Below are 14,564 nucleotides of genomic sequence, written 5' to 3' on the forward strand. Positions count from 1 at the left end.
AGTCATGTACAAATAGATACAAAGCATTTTGTATTGTGTTTACAAGATTTTATTTTAAGATCGTTATCAGTTATCACAAGTCACATCACAAACAAAAGCATGGATGCACTTCTCGGCATAATCTTTGTGAGCCTACAAGACATATAAAACCTTTAGTGATTTGGAGCGATAACATGCAAGCCAGGTCCATAGCTAGTTAGAGGTCACATGCACAAGAAAAGGTGAAAAATTGCACCTTTACCAAGTTGACAGCCCGTGGTGAAAAATCGCAAGCATACATGAACAGATTCGGATAGGTTTCTAGCAATGCAAACAAAGTATTGCCTATGCCACACCCTATATTCTCTGCCATGATAAATAGTTAGTCCTCATCCTTAAATTTAGATATCCATACTCAACAAGAGAAATTCAAGACCACTTTATGTAGCCATTTTGCACTGACCAAGCCTAGGAAAAATTAAACAAACATAAATGACCAGGCACTTTCCGAAAAAAAAAATATCACCTGCGACTCAGGCGAGAGAGAGAGAATAGCCTACGACTCACGCAGTCGGTGTTGCATGTTGCAATATTCTTTTTGAACACTTGGTAGGAAAGAGGCCCTCAAAACAGAAACAAGACCGAAACCCCTAATTAATCCCGGCAGCCCCGAGAACCTTACGTAATCTCCATAAACATAATCAGCCTTAGAACCCTAATCGTCAGCAGTCTTGGAAAAACAGAGAAGCGAAAGCTGATGGAATACAGAAACCCTAGCCCTAATACAAACCCCATACAAAGGAGCCATTTTTTAAAAACCCACAAACGTAATCGAGGCAAAGAGAGTCATGGGCAGACCTTTGGTTGGAGGCTGGAGCTACGAGACGGGGCGAAGGCCTTCTGTGATGGCAGTCCAATCGAGGCCCGAGGGTAGGAATCACGCTGCACGCAAGGCAAATACGAGAGGGAGAGAGAGAGAGACAGCTGTTCGGGATTGGGGAAGGCGTTCGCTTTTCAAATTTGCAAGTTCCAACTACCACTTTACCAAAATTAGCAATGACCATTGACAATGAGTTGTCAACTTGTCAATGACAATTTATCATGCAGGGCAGGCTGGCCGCTGCAGTTGGCTTTTTCTTTTGATATTCTTCAAGTTGCTTAAAGCCCAAGGGCCAAGGGCGTATTCTCACGGGAAGCAGTGAACCACCCTTGCGCAATACCAACATATAATTTTAAATTTTATTTTTGAAGGGCATTTCAAAAAGTTGCCCTTCTTTTGACAGGTGTATAAATTTTTTGCACATCTTTATGGAAGGGAAATTTTTTGTCTAGCTCGTCCTTTGACAGGTTTCGTCTCAAGTTGGCCTTCGTACGACGGGTAGACGGCCCTCGGAAGGGAAGATGGGCGTCAAATCCTATCGTTGAAGGAGACTCCATTATACCTTGCGCACATGGCAGCGTCATTGGAGCCCGTTGACTATTTCGTGATGGTAGAGAACAACCTTCACCTGAAAGTGAAGAAAGTGCACATGTCCTCATCGATGTGACCCCATTCACCAGCTCGCCTCGCTCCCAAGCAAGAAGGCCCCACGTCCATGGTGGTCGGGATGCGACGTTCACTTGGTTCCCAACCCAACATTCACAAACAAAGACACGGCAGCAACATTATTCTTTTGACATGTTGGATTCACGCTTATTTTTGAAGGCATGACCCCTCATGTTCAATTGAAGGCATGACCCCTCATGTTGGATTCACGCTTATTTTTGAAGGCATGACCCCTCATGTTCAATTTCACATGAGTACACATACATCATCCCCACCAACCAAATGCTTAAAATGGGCATGATGTGGATCTAAAGAAAATTGGGCATTGGTGGTGCGTGAACCAATTTTGGAAAATCCATTACATCCAATAACCCCCTTAAATCAAGCATGGGAGAAAACTCAAGTACGTGAAATTCCTAAAGACATGTGGGATTATGGTACTCTGCGATGTTGGTTAAAGAGCAGCTATAACCCCCTTCCTCCTCAATAGAGGTTGGCATCAATAATCGTGCCACTACTATCTCTTTCAATGGGCTTGCAAGCTTGAAAATGCCTTTTGTAAATAATAACATAATAAAAAAGGCAAGAAATGGTTTTTCCTTATTAGTGGACCTTTGTAGTGGTTTATATGAGATGTATGGGGTCAATGTCTTTTTGCTTGCTTTGTTGCCTCTTTCCCAAAGGCCAATCTTGTATGTCCTTTTGCTTGCTTTGCTACCCCTTTCCAAGAGACCAATATCCTTGTAGGGGAAAAGCCTCTAACATAAGGCCCCGCTAAAAGAAGTGTGTTATGGAACAAGTTTAAGGGACTTTACATTGTATAACGTTTAAGTTTGAGCACTACTTACGTCGTCAAGGCTTATTTTTACCTTGTGTGTTTGAAAATCACCTCTTATCAATTCACCCAACGTTGTGTGGATTGAAATAATGGGCAAGTATAAAATTGAATGTCAGGCTCTTTACACACTACATTTTTGTTGGAGTGGGAGGCCAAACAGTAACACACACATAGATGTAGCAAGCAAGCAGAGAGAGATAAAAGCATAACAGTCAAAGTAGATTGATGAGAATAAGTGAAGTACAAGTGAAACGACCTGATAAGGTCACTTGCACACACTCATAAGAGTGCATACATACGCTCGGGGGAAAAAACCTCCTAAAGAGAGAAAAAGTGTCCCGGCCCTTTATTACCACCACACATTACTACCATATAAATGGCTACAAATCCCCCTTGTAGTGATGACGTGAACATGGATCATGTGGCTAACCAATCCCCAATTGACAATAAGCCCAAAGCTTTGCAAAAAGCTTCAAACTTCTCTCGTGAGAGAGCCTTTATGAACATATCTACCACATTGTTGTGTGTAGAGACATAAGCTAGTCTAATCTCTCTTGCAATGAGCCTCTCCTTGACATAATGATAATGCACCTCAATGTGCTTTGTGCGAGCATACAGCAGTGGGTTCCTCACTTGCACTACTCTGGCTATCAGTGAAGATGGAGGTGGAGGACCAACACTCCACAGTCGTCTTTGTAAAAGTTACCCTATACATAGCTTCATAACTCAAAATGTGGCTACTTCTTGTTGCTGAGCTAGGATATACATGAATCACCGAGATGAAAGCAAAAGCCACTAGTGGGACACTCACGTGTCATAACATCCAGTCCAATCGAAAAACGTGCAATTGAATATCACCCCCCTTAGCATTGAATAGGCCAAGGGACTGAGTACCCTATAAGTATTGAAATACTCACTTGGCGGCCTACCAATGCTTACTTCTAGGACTATGCATAAACCTACTCAACTAGGAGACCCCAAACTAAATGTCTAGCCTCGTATTATATAGATAGATGAGGCACCCTACATCTTGTTGATAAAGTGATGCATCAAATGGTTCACTTGTATCCTGGAGACACAACCTAGCACCTGTCTCTACTGGTATAGCAACAGGCTTATAGTCTTCAAGACCAAACTGTGTAAGCAAACTCTATATGTACTTTGACTGCAAGAGGGCATGCAGTAGCATATAAGTCAAAGAAGCTAAGGCTTCATGAGAAAAATTATGTTTCCATGATTTGGAGCTATTAGCACTATCTCCTAGGATAAAGGTTCACTTTGATGATGACCGATCATAAAAGCTGTTAGCACTATCTTTACTCAAACATGGATGCAAAACTCTTCAAGATTTTGATTTTGAGATTAAGTATAGACCGGGGAAAGAGAATGTGGTGACATATGCCCTTAGCAGAAAAGTTTCCTTGCTTACAATCTCTATGGCCAAGAACTCATTATTAATAAGTCAAGTAAAAGGAAGGATTGGTCTGGATAAATCCTTTGCCCCCATCATTGATTTACTAAGGTAAGAGAGCGAAACTCTACATGAGTTTAAGAAAGTGCAAGGGTATCGATTTAAAGAAGGATGCCTACACTTCAACAATCTGTTGTGCATTCCTAGTGTGGATAAGATAAAGAAAATAATTTTAATAGGAGCTCATGATAGCCCTATTGGACATCCTAGCTACATCATAACAATAAAGAAGAGTCTCTTATAGGTAAGGATGTGTTGCATCACATATGCAAATGTTTAGTATGCCAACAAAGGGTCAAAGCTAAGAGAGTCAAGATGCCTAGAAAGTTGCACCCCTTGGATATCCCCTAGATGAAATGGGAATGTTTAGGATTTCATTATAGGCTTACCTCCAATAACTTTAGGGTATGATTCTATCTTTGTAGTAGTGGATAGACTAACCAAGGTTGCCATTTGATTCCTACAAAGAAAACTTACATTGCATTGGATATTGCCAAGGACTTTCTGCTAAAAGAAATCTTTAGATTACACGTGACAAAGATACAAAATTCACATCTGCAATTTGAACTGCCTTTTTTGAGGCAGTAAAAAGCTCCTTAGATTGCAATACTTCTTTCCATGGATTGATTGCCAAACAAAAAGAGTAAATCAGGTAATTGAAGATATACTTTGATCTTATTGTGGTCAAGAACACAAAAGATGGAGGGATTACTTGCATTTGGTAGAATTTGCGTATAATGCTTATCATCGTAGCATTGGAGTGATCCCTTTTAAGGCACTTTATGGGCAGGAATGTCTCAAAACCTTTAACTTGGTCAAACCCATTGATCAAGGTCGAGGTGTCTAAGTAAAAATTAGATAAAATGGATCGTCAAATGAGAATCATCAGAAAGGATATCAGAGTTGTCCATGTGACAAATAGAAATAGTATGCAAATGCCAAAAGACCTATCAAGGAGTTCTTTAGAAGGAGACATGGTATTTCTTGACGACGACGAGTACAACCCAAAAGGAGTATCTTATCCTTAGGAAAGTATAGAAAACTATCTTTTAGATACTTTGGGCCATTTGGACCACCAGAAGAGCTGGAGACCAGACATATGAATTGCTGCTCGAAGACCCTAGGGCATGGAAAGGATGCAAGGAACAACCCAATATCGTGGGGCTTTTCCCAACTACACTCGAAAGCATGAACATCTCAACCGAGAAACCAATATGTCGTGGCCTAGCTCATAAATGCAAAATTGGGAAGTGTTACTAACCTCATGAAAGAAGGTTGCCTAGCTCACAAATGAGTTAAGCAATGCATTATAGAGCACTTTACCCCATAAGGAGTAGGCAATTGAATGGATGTTCGTAGAGGTGATATATGCTCCTTTGTATCTCCTTCAACTTCTCCAACAAAGGCTTGTGCGGATTCAATTATAGATTCTTATCCTTGCTGCTCTCGTATTTGCCTTTCTTTAGCTTCTTGTGTCGAGCATGAGCTTTCTTTAATTCCACTTTTTTCTTGGCTGCCTTCTTATCATGTGCAGCCCGCCGCAAGCCTTCCTCAGTAAGAGAACCACAATACTTTTTGAATTTTTAGCCATCAAGGAAGCCTATGGTTTTAACCCCGTCAAGCGTTTCAACATGCATGGTACCTTGAGGTGTTATTTTGCAAACTCAAAATGGTCCTTTTCGAGTATACTTGAGTTTCTTTTTCTTGCTAGCTTTCGAACTCCATACATAAGTACAATGTCTCCCTCATTGATTTCCTTATCCTTGATATTTTTATTAAACTGCTTTTTATTAGTGATCCTTTTCTATCAACATTTTACTACAAATTTCTACAACTGAGTTGTTGTAACATGTGGGTTTTTCGTTGTCACATTAGCCTATTTCGTTCTTCTTGGCACTTAGTGGCACCCAATTGATCTTTGATGCCACTACATATAGTGCATTTCCAGAACTCACTTGTCTTGGATAGGCTTACATGTTTGAACTCTGTATTCCAAATCCTACCAAATGTGGACGTGGACATCTCTTTTTGATTTAGTTGCTTCAATGTCATATTTACTTTATTCAAAATGTCCACTTGCTTTATAAACATCAGGTATCACAAGTTGTGTCTCCCTTGAGCCATCTGTTAATGTCCTGCTCTTGTGGGGCATCTGCTTAGCATTGTTTTGCACAAAATCTCGTATTATTGCCTTGCCTAACTCAATATGATCCCATTCTTTTCTGGTAATTCCTTTGTTTCCATGCATAGATCTACGCATGCCATTCTCAAATTGACCCCTGTATCGATAATATGATGTAGTTGGAATTCCGTGCATCTCATACCATGCCCTGCTACATATCTTGACACCATTAAATGTGAACCTGTATTGCCTTGTTCCCACTGCATCCACACGGCATGCCATGTCCATGGAGTCATACACATAGTCTGTGCGAGCCTGTAAGCTACGCCCCCAATAATCTCTTCGCAGGGCCAACAATGCATCACGGTTTGCTAATTGGTAGCATTTGTTTCCATATCAGTCAATGGTAGACACTTGTGCTACTGCCTCTAGCGTTGTTCTTTTAGGAGCTCCTATAGTTGTGTACTCCTTGGCTTGCCTCTTCACCATACAATACCTTATCTTTTTAGCTAGGAACTTATCACCATTGCATGCAAATTGGCTGTCCATTCCTTGCTCATCTTGCATAACAGCATGTACAAGTGGTGATCCATCTTCGAAAGTTAGTTGTTTTATAGGCCACCTCATGAGATTAACACTACCCACTGATCGGAGCACTACTGAATTGTCTTGGCTTGCTTGGTCAACTACCACTCCCACATCATCCTCTCCAAGAATTTCAAAGTTGACTGCCTCATATGGATAGACCAATAAAACAACTCCTTTGCCAAGACATAATGCTTTGTCCTCGGACCATAGCAATACCATTTTCTCTCGCCAACTATCACGGGATTAAATTTCATCTCGTGGCACTAATTTCATCTGGTTATTTTCATCCACGCTTTCTTGAAGTTCATCTTGGGCATCTGGTGCCCCTAAGCTTTCCAAGCAATTCTTATGCCACTTGACAATACTGCCAATTACCTCACCTACGGTGCATGCATCCAAGGTAGGAAATGGTAGGCTGATGCCACAATTGATGCAATTTTCTATAGAGACCGACACATTGCCATCCCCCAATACCTCACCACCATGACATACATCATTTACATCAACTGTATGTACCCTTTCAGTAGCCACCATGTCACCATTGACGACCATCTTTACCCACTCGTCTCACACGATAGAATTGAAGGGCCATGTCTCCTGTCAACAAACATGCAAATATATGTTGTGGATTGGAGTCCCTTTTCTCATTTAAATGATGATTCAAACATATGATTAGTGGCCAACGTATGTCATAAAACCAATATTTAGAGAGAAGAAGGTTCGGTCACATGCCAAAAACTTGGAGATTCTGAAATTTTGAGGGACAAACACATCACTCCTCCTTCCAAGCAACTTTACTTTTAGTCTCATGACCTATACTTGTACTCGTCACTTTGTCATAGGCACACTTTTAGTGAAGATCTCCTCTAACCAAAGTTTGGAAATTCTAGTAAGATTTGGTCACATGACCAAATCATAGAGAGGATATGGCATCAGTCTCATTCCACTAATGCTTGTAAATAGCGATAAGTTTTGCACAAGTATTTTTTACTCTCTAAGTAAACACATACACTCTATATCATCCCATATTAACCTCCTCTTTAAAGCAGTGTAATCCAACTAAAATTTGGAAATACTAGTAAGATTTGGTCACATGACCAAATCATAGAGAGGATATGGCATCAGTCTCATTCCACTAATGCTGTAAATAACGATAAGTTTTGGTCACAAAACCAAATATCCAAGACCACAATGAAATGGTGACTTCATAAGATGTTTGCACGAGTATTTTTTACTCTCTAAGTAAACACATACACTCTATATCATCCCATATTAACCTCCTCTTTAAAGCAGTGTAATCTAACCAAAGTTTGGAAATACTAGTAAGATTCGGTCACATGACCGAATCATAGAGAGGATATGGCATCAGTCTCATTCCACTAATGCTTGTAAATAACAACAATAAGTTTTGGTCACAAAACCAAATATCCAAGACCACACGAGTATTTTTTACTCTCTAAGTAAACACATACACTCTATATCATCCCATATTAACCTCCTCTTTAAAGCAGTGTAATCTAACCAAAATTTGGAAATACTAGTAAGATTTGGTCACATGACCAAATCATAGAGAAGATATGGCATCAGTCTCATTCCACTAATTCTTGTAAATAACAATAAGTTTTGGTCACAAAACCAAATATCCAAGACCACAGTGAAATGGTGACTTAATAAGATGTTTGCACAAGTGTTTTTTACTCTCTAAGAAGTAAACACGTACACTCTATATCATACCATATTAACCTCCTCTTTAAAGTAATGTAATCTAGCCAAAGTTTGGAAATACTAGTAAGATTTGTTCACATGACCAAATCAAAGAGAGGATATGGCATTAGTCTCATTATTGAGCCTTGCAGCTAGCTGCAAGGCTAATGTAGCCTTCATAAGATTTTGTCACAAGACAAAATGTTGGAACAAATATTTTGGAGATAGCCTCTCAATTATACGGGACTTATAGATTTGGTCATGTGACCAAATCTGCAAGAAATTTGAGCTCAAATATACGAGGGATGAAAATATTTAGAAAATGACCAAATCTTTGGAGCCAAGCCATTAAGACTATGTAGACCTGTGTATATATATTTATATTATGTGGGTGTTTGCAGGTGTGTGTGATAGAGACACATATACATAAACACATACATATGTATATACTTACATACACACATAATATATGTGTGTGTGTGTGTATATATATTTATATTATGTGGGTGTTTGCAGGTATACACACACGTGTGTGTGTGATAGAGACACATATACATAAACACATACATATGTATATACTTACATACACACATAATATATGTAGCTAATTGATACAAGATTTGGTCATGCGACCAATTCTTGTCAATCTAATGGAATCTACCACATGTACACATCAGATAGCTACCATAAGAATACTCAATAAATCTTCACGAGGTTGCCACTAAGATCTTATGGGACTTATAGATTTGATCATGCGACCAAAACATTGGAGAAGAATGATCCCAAATGTAGGGGATCCAAAGATTTGGTCAAGTGACCAATATTTATACATTTATATATTTATATAACAATTTGGATGAGACAAATATATAATATATATATGTGTGGGATATACATACATACATACATACATACATACATACATACATACATACATACATACATACATACATATATATATATATATATATATATATATATATATATATATTGACAAGACCGATATATATATGTGTGTGTGTGTGTGTGTGTAAGATGGATGATAACAATACTTAAATCATTTAAATTTTGAATGTGGCGAATATTAATTTGAATTGGATAGTCCATCTTGTGCTCATTACTGTGCTTAATTAAATAATTAATTAGTGTGATTTTATTATCTCTTAATCATGTAATTATTAATAAGCTTTGAGCCTCCATAGATCCTCAAAATTATAAGCCGCATTTTCAATGGCACACTCAGCTCGTTAGTGTACGTGGAATGACTGAGATGAGCTTCATAAATATGGTCGAGATCATGGTGGAATTGTATGTGGATTAATGTGGTAGGGGGGGTGTAGGAGGTTGTAATGGAAAATACAACCGCATGGCATAATCCCATTATTTCAACATCAAGTTTACAAACCCATTATTTAAGCACCCAAAAAGTTTTTTTTAAAAGCATGACTACATGGTTCTATAACCATATCCTTATCAGTGTGTGAACACCCTCTAGAAAATCAATCCTTTTTATTCCTCTTAATTTTGAAATGATAAAGTCTATGTTTGTAGCTTTAGTAATACTAAAGCATAAGCTTTAGTATTACTAAAGCAAGCTAATGCTTTGGCTTTTAACCCTACCCACAAACGATGAAACGCAGCGGCGCACGAAACGCAAGCACACAGCCGGGCGGCAAGAAGCGCAACGCAGCCGCAAGAAGCAGCTTGGGATAGGAGCATGCACGTTCAGGGACCACGGGACTGGAAGGAGTAGGCTGAAGCCTGTGGAGTCGATTTGAAGACTGCTGGGAGGGTTGGATTTAGGCAAGGTTAGCCACTTTTCTTTCTCTGTATCTTTGTTTAATTAATCTCAAGAGCAAAAATTAATCTCTCTCTATCTCAAGAGCAAAAATTAATCTCTCTCTCTCCCAAACATAAGCTCTCAATTAATTAATTGATTCAATCATCTAATCTTTCTCAATCACTCCTTTCTTTCTCTCTCTCTCTCTCTCTCTCTCTCTCTCACCCACACACACATCTTTCTTTCTCTCTCTCTCTCTCTCTCTCTCTCTCTCTCTCTCACCCACACACACCCACACACACATCTTTCTTTATCTATCTCACACACACTAATTATTAATTACACAATAATATCATTAATCAAATAAGAAAGTACTTACTCAATGAGTTGAGTTGCTTTAGTGGCCTTCAAAACTAAATAATTATTATTAATTACACAATAATATCATTAATCAAATAAGAAAGTACTTACTGAATGAGTTGAGTTGCTTTAGTGGCCTTCGAAACTTGATTATGGTTAAAAATTGCATGAAACAAGCAACTCAAGGGAGCCAATTTTCAAAATTTGAATTTGAGCGAGAACTTGAAATTTAAATTTGGGTAGGAAATATGAAAATTGATGTGAACTATATTTAGCGAGAAAATTTAATATTTGAAATTGTGTTTAGTGTTTATGTCCCAAGATTTGGTCACATGACCAAACCTTGGACAATTCAAACTATATATATATATATTGTATTCATATTTATAATTAAATATATACATATTTATATATAATTATAAATATATATAATTATAAATATATTTAAAATTTTATATAAATATATATATATTTAATTATATTTAAATTTTTAATTATAAATATGAATGCATATATATATATATATATATATATATATATATATATATATATATATATATTCATATTTATATTTATATGTACATATATATGACCAAACTATTTGTCCATATGACTATGCTATATGCATAAATATTTGGTCATCTCACCTAACCTTGGACAATTCAAAATATATTCATATATATAAATATAAATATAAACCTTGGACAATATATTCATATATTCATATATACAAACCTTGGACAATTATTCTCATTAGCACAATTGTAATAAGATTCAGTCACCTGACCAAATGTTTTAGAGCACATAGAATTGGTTTCATTACTGGCCCTAGAAGTCTCAAGAATTATAGGAGAGCTATGAGATTACTAGGAATTCCTATAAACCCTTGGAGTCTTGAAATCCTATTTGGACATATACATGCGGCTATTATGTGGAACACCAAGTTTTGGTCACATGACCATATCTATGTGCTCTACAAGATTTGGTCATGTGACCTAAACATATTTGGACATATATAAGAGCTCTCCTAGTTTTGATCAAATGACCAAATGTTTGAGAGAACTTAAATAATACCAAATTAGTAGATGAGGCTATTATGTGAAACACCATGTTTTGGTCACATGACCATAACTATGAGGGTATTATGTGGAACACCAAGTTTGGTCACAAGACCATATCTATGTGCTCTACAATATTTGGTCATGTGTTCTACAATATTTGGTATTATGTGGAACACCAAGTTTGGTCACAAGACCATATCTATGTGCTCTACAATATTTGGTCATGTGACCAAAACATATATGGACATATACATGAGCTATACTATTATAGAGCACTGAGAAGAAGATTTGGTCATGTGACCTAAACAAATTTTGACATATACATGAGCACTTCTATTAGAGAGCACTGAGAAGGTTCGGTCATTTGATCTAAACAAATTTGGACATATACACATGAGCTCTCCTAGTTTTGGTCAAATGACCAAATGTTTAAGAGCACTTATAATAATAAGACCAAAATTTAGGAGAGAACTTTGAAATGGCTATGACTAAATTACTACAAGATGCTATTACTTGGAACACCAAGTTTTGGTCACATGATCATTTCTATGTGCTCTACAAGATTTGGTCATGTGACCAAAACATATATGGGCATCTACATGAGCTCTCCTATTAGAGTGCACTGAGAAGAAGATTTGGTCATGTGACCTAAACAAATTTGGAATTATACATGAGCTCTCCTAATAGAGAGCACTGAGAAGAAGATTTGGTCATGTGACCTAAACCAATTTGGACATATACATCTCCTATTAGAGAGCACTGAGAAGAAGATTTGGTCGTGACCTAAACCAATTTGGACATATACATGAGCTCTCTTATTAGAGAGCACTGAGAAGAAGATTTGGTCATGTGACCTGAACAAATTTGGACATATACATGAGCTCTCCTAATAGAGAGCATCGAGAAGAATATTTGGTCATGTGACCTAAGTATATCAAATTTCCTTGATGTAATTAGTAGCTAGATATTAAAAATCTATTATGGTGATCATATGTATGCTATAATGCTTTCATATATTAACCAATAATTGGTTATTATGACTGGTATGATGGTAGACATTTGGCTAACAACGATAATATTTTTTTGTAACAGCAATTCATTCAACTGGCAAGAGTGGCCTTCGGTGACACTGTGGCTACAAAGGATGCACATATGATAATATGTGCTGATGATATGTTTCAGAAATGGATGAAAATCATGGATGGTTATAGTGCAGGCAGTCTACCACATTGTCCAGAATTAAGTACCACTCCCACAAAAGGTGTCTGTCAACCCACGGCTCAAATGTTCAAGTGCTTTTGCAAGGACTAGATGAGGATAGTGTTAGAATCATTCAAGATGAGATTTTAGAGTCAACAATTGTATTAGCAAAGAGAAATTGAGAGTAAAGAGAAAATGTCAAGCTTTGCAGATCATCTACTACTGGAGGGTGTTCAATGAGGTATTTGAGACATCCAGTATTATTAGATAGCTTTTTGTTCATCGTCAGTTTATATTTGAGAGCAGTTAGAACTTTGGAAAGAAAGTCTTTTTGAATTTGAAGTAATATTATTTTGGTGTTCAGTTTGTATATGGGTATACTTGTGTTTTTAATACTTTGGAAATAATAATTTGTTTAATTGTTAAGTGCAATCTCTTAACTTTACACTATGCATGAACTTCATCTCCTCTCACATTAAGACTGTTAAGAAAACAAAACTATGCTCTCAAAAATATTATGAAATATTTGGATTTAAGATTAGGTCAACATGGGTCCTTTGCCTTGATGGCTTTGAGACTATATCTAAAAACTAAGAGCACGTTCTTTTGGATAATAAAATAGATGTTGTGTAACATACACACAAATTTGGTCACGAGACCAAAACTTGGAGAAAACATGATACAATAACTCTATAATCTATTTTAAGGGCAAGCTATGTAAACAATGTTTGGAAAGTAGATTTTATATTATGTGCACATACCCATGTTAAGTTTGTGAGTGGATTTCAGATTTGTGCCTTGTGAATTTAATTCCATGGCCAACGACGAGTCTGTGGAACAATTGTGTTAAAAGGTCTCTTTTTGTGTGAAACAGATGATGTCTTAGCAACACACATACGAATGAAACAGATGATGTCTTAGCAACACACATACGAATGAAACTACACCAAAGATGGCTATTATCTTGGATCTGAATGGGCTATTGTTGTTGGATCTGAATGGGCTATCGTTGTTGCAGTGTTGCTTCACCAAATCAAACAAATATACAAGCTTACGTTGTGGCAATCAATGGATTGTTCTTTGTCCATAATGCATGGAATTTTTGGATGCATTGTTTATGAGGTTCCATGTTGGAATATGGTCAATTGCAATGCAAAGGAATGTTTTTACTATGGTGCAAGCTTTGCAAAAACATGCAGGAAAAGAGTTGCCATTTTTCATGGTGTGGGGCCAAGAAGAGTGCTATATATATGACCGTGAGAAGATTTATAGGCCTGATAAGATGGGGGTTGAAGCAATGTTTAAACCTCTTCTAAAGGTTTGGAGCCAATGGGGTGGTCATTGCTTCATTGAGAGAACCGTGCTCATTGATGACACCCCTTATAAGGGTTGCTTGAGTCCAACAGGAAATTGTATATTTCCTTCATCGTTTGATGTTGATAATGGGGATAACATTTTGACAGAAGATCTATTGCAGTATTTGCTACATTTAGATGTTGCCAAAGACATGCGAGATGTCATAAACTTCAACAGGTATGGACAAGAACCAGGCATGCACTATTTGAGCATTTTCGACGGGTGATACAAGAATGGGATGAGATGAACAAGCACTATAGTATAGATGGAGGACATGATGTTACTTCAAGCTCATTAAGCAGGCAAAACTCCACTAGATCACTCTTAAGAACATGCAACTAACAACAACAAGTACAATTCGTGCTCCACCTGTTTATCTAAGTAATACATAGTTAGTGATGTTGCAAAGAATTCCTCCAACTAGTACATTAAAAGACATGGAAGCAATGCACTATGCTACAAAACTAGGGTATAATAAAAAGTTTATCACGGGAGTTGTAGCTAAGAGTTTTATATTACAACTACAATAGTACTACCATTATCACACAAAGAGCAACTA

The sequence above is a fragment of the Cibotium barometz genome, chromosome 10 (assembly GCF_041138505.1).
Source record: "Cibotium barometz isolate CiBa-2024 chromosome 10, ASM4113850v1, whole genome shotgun sequence".
Classification (NCBI taxonomy): domain Eukaryota; kingdom Viridiplantae; phylum Streptophyta; class Polypodiopsida; order Cyatheales; family Cibotiaceae; genus Cibotium; species Cibotium barometz.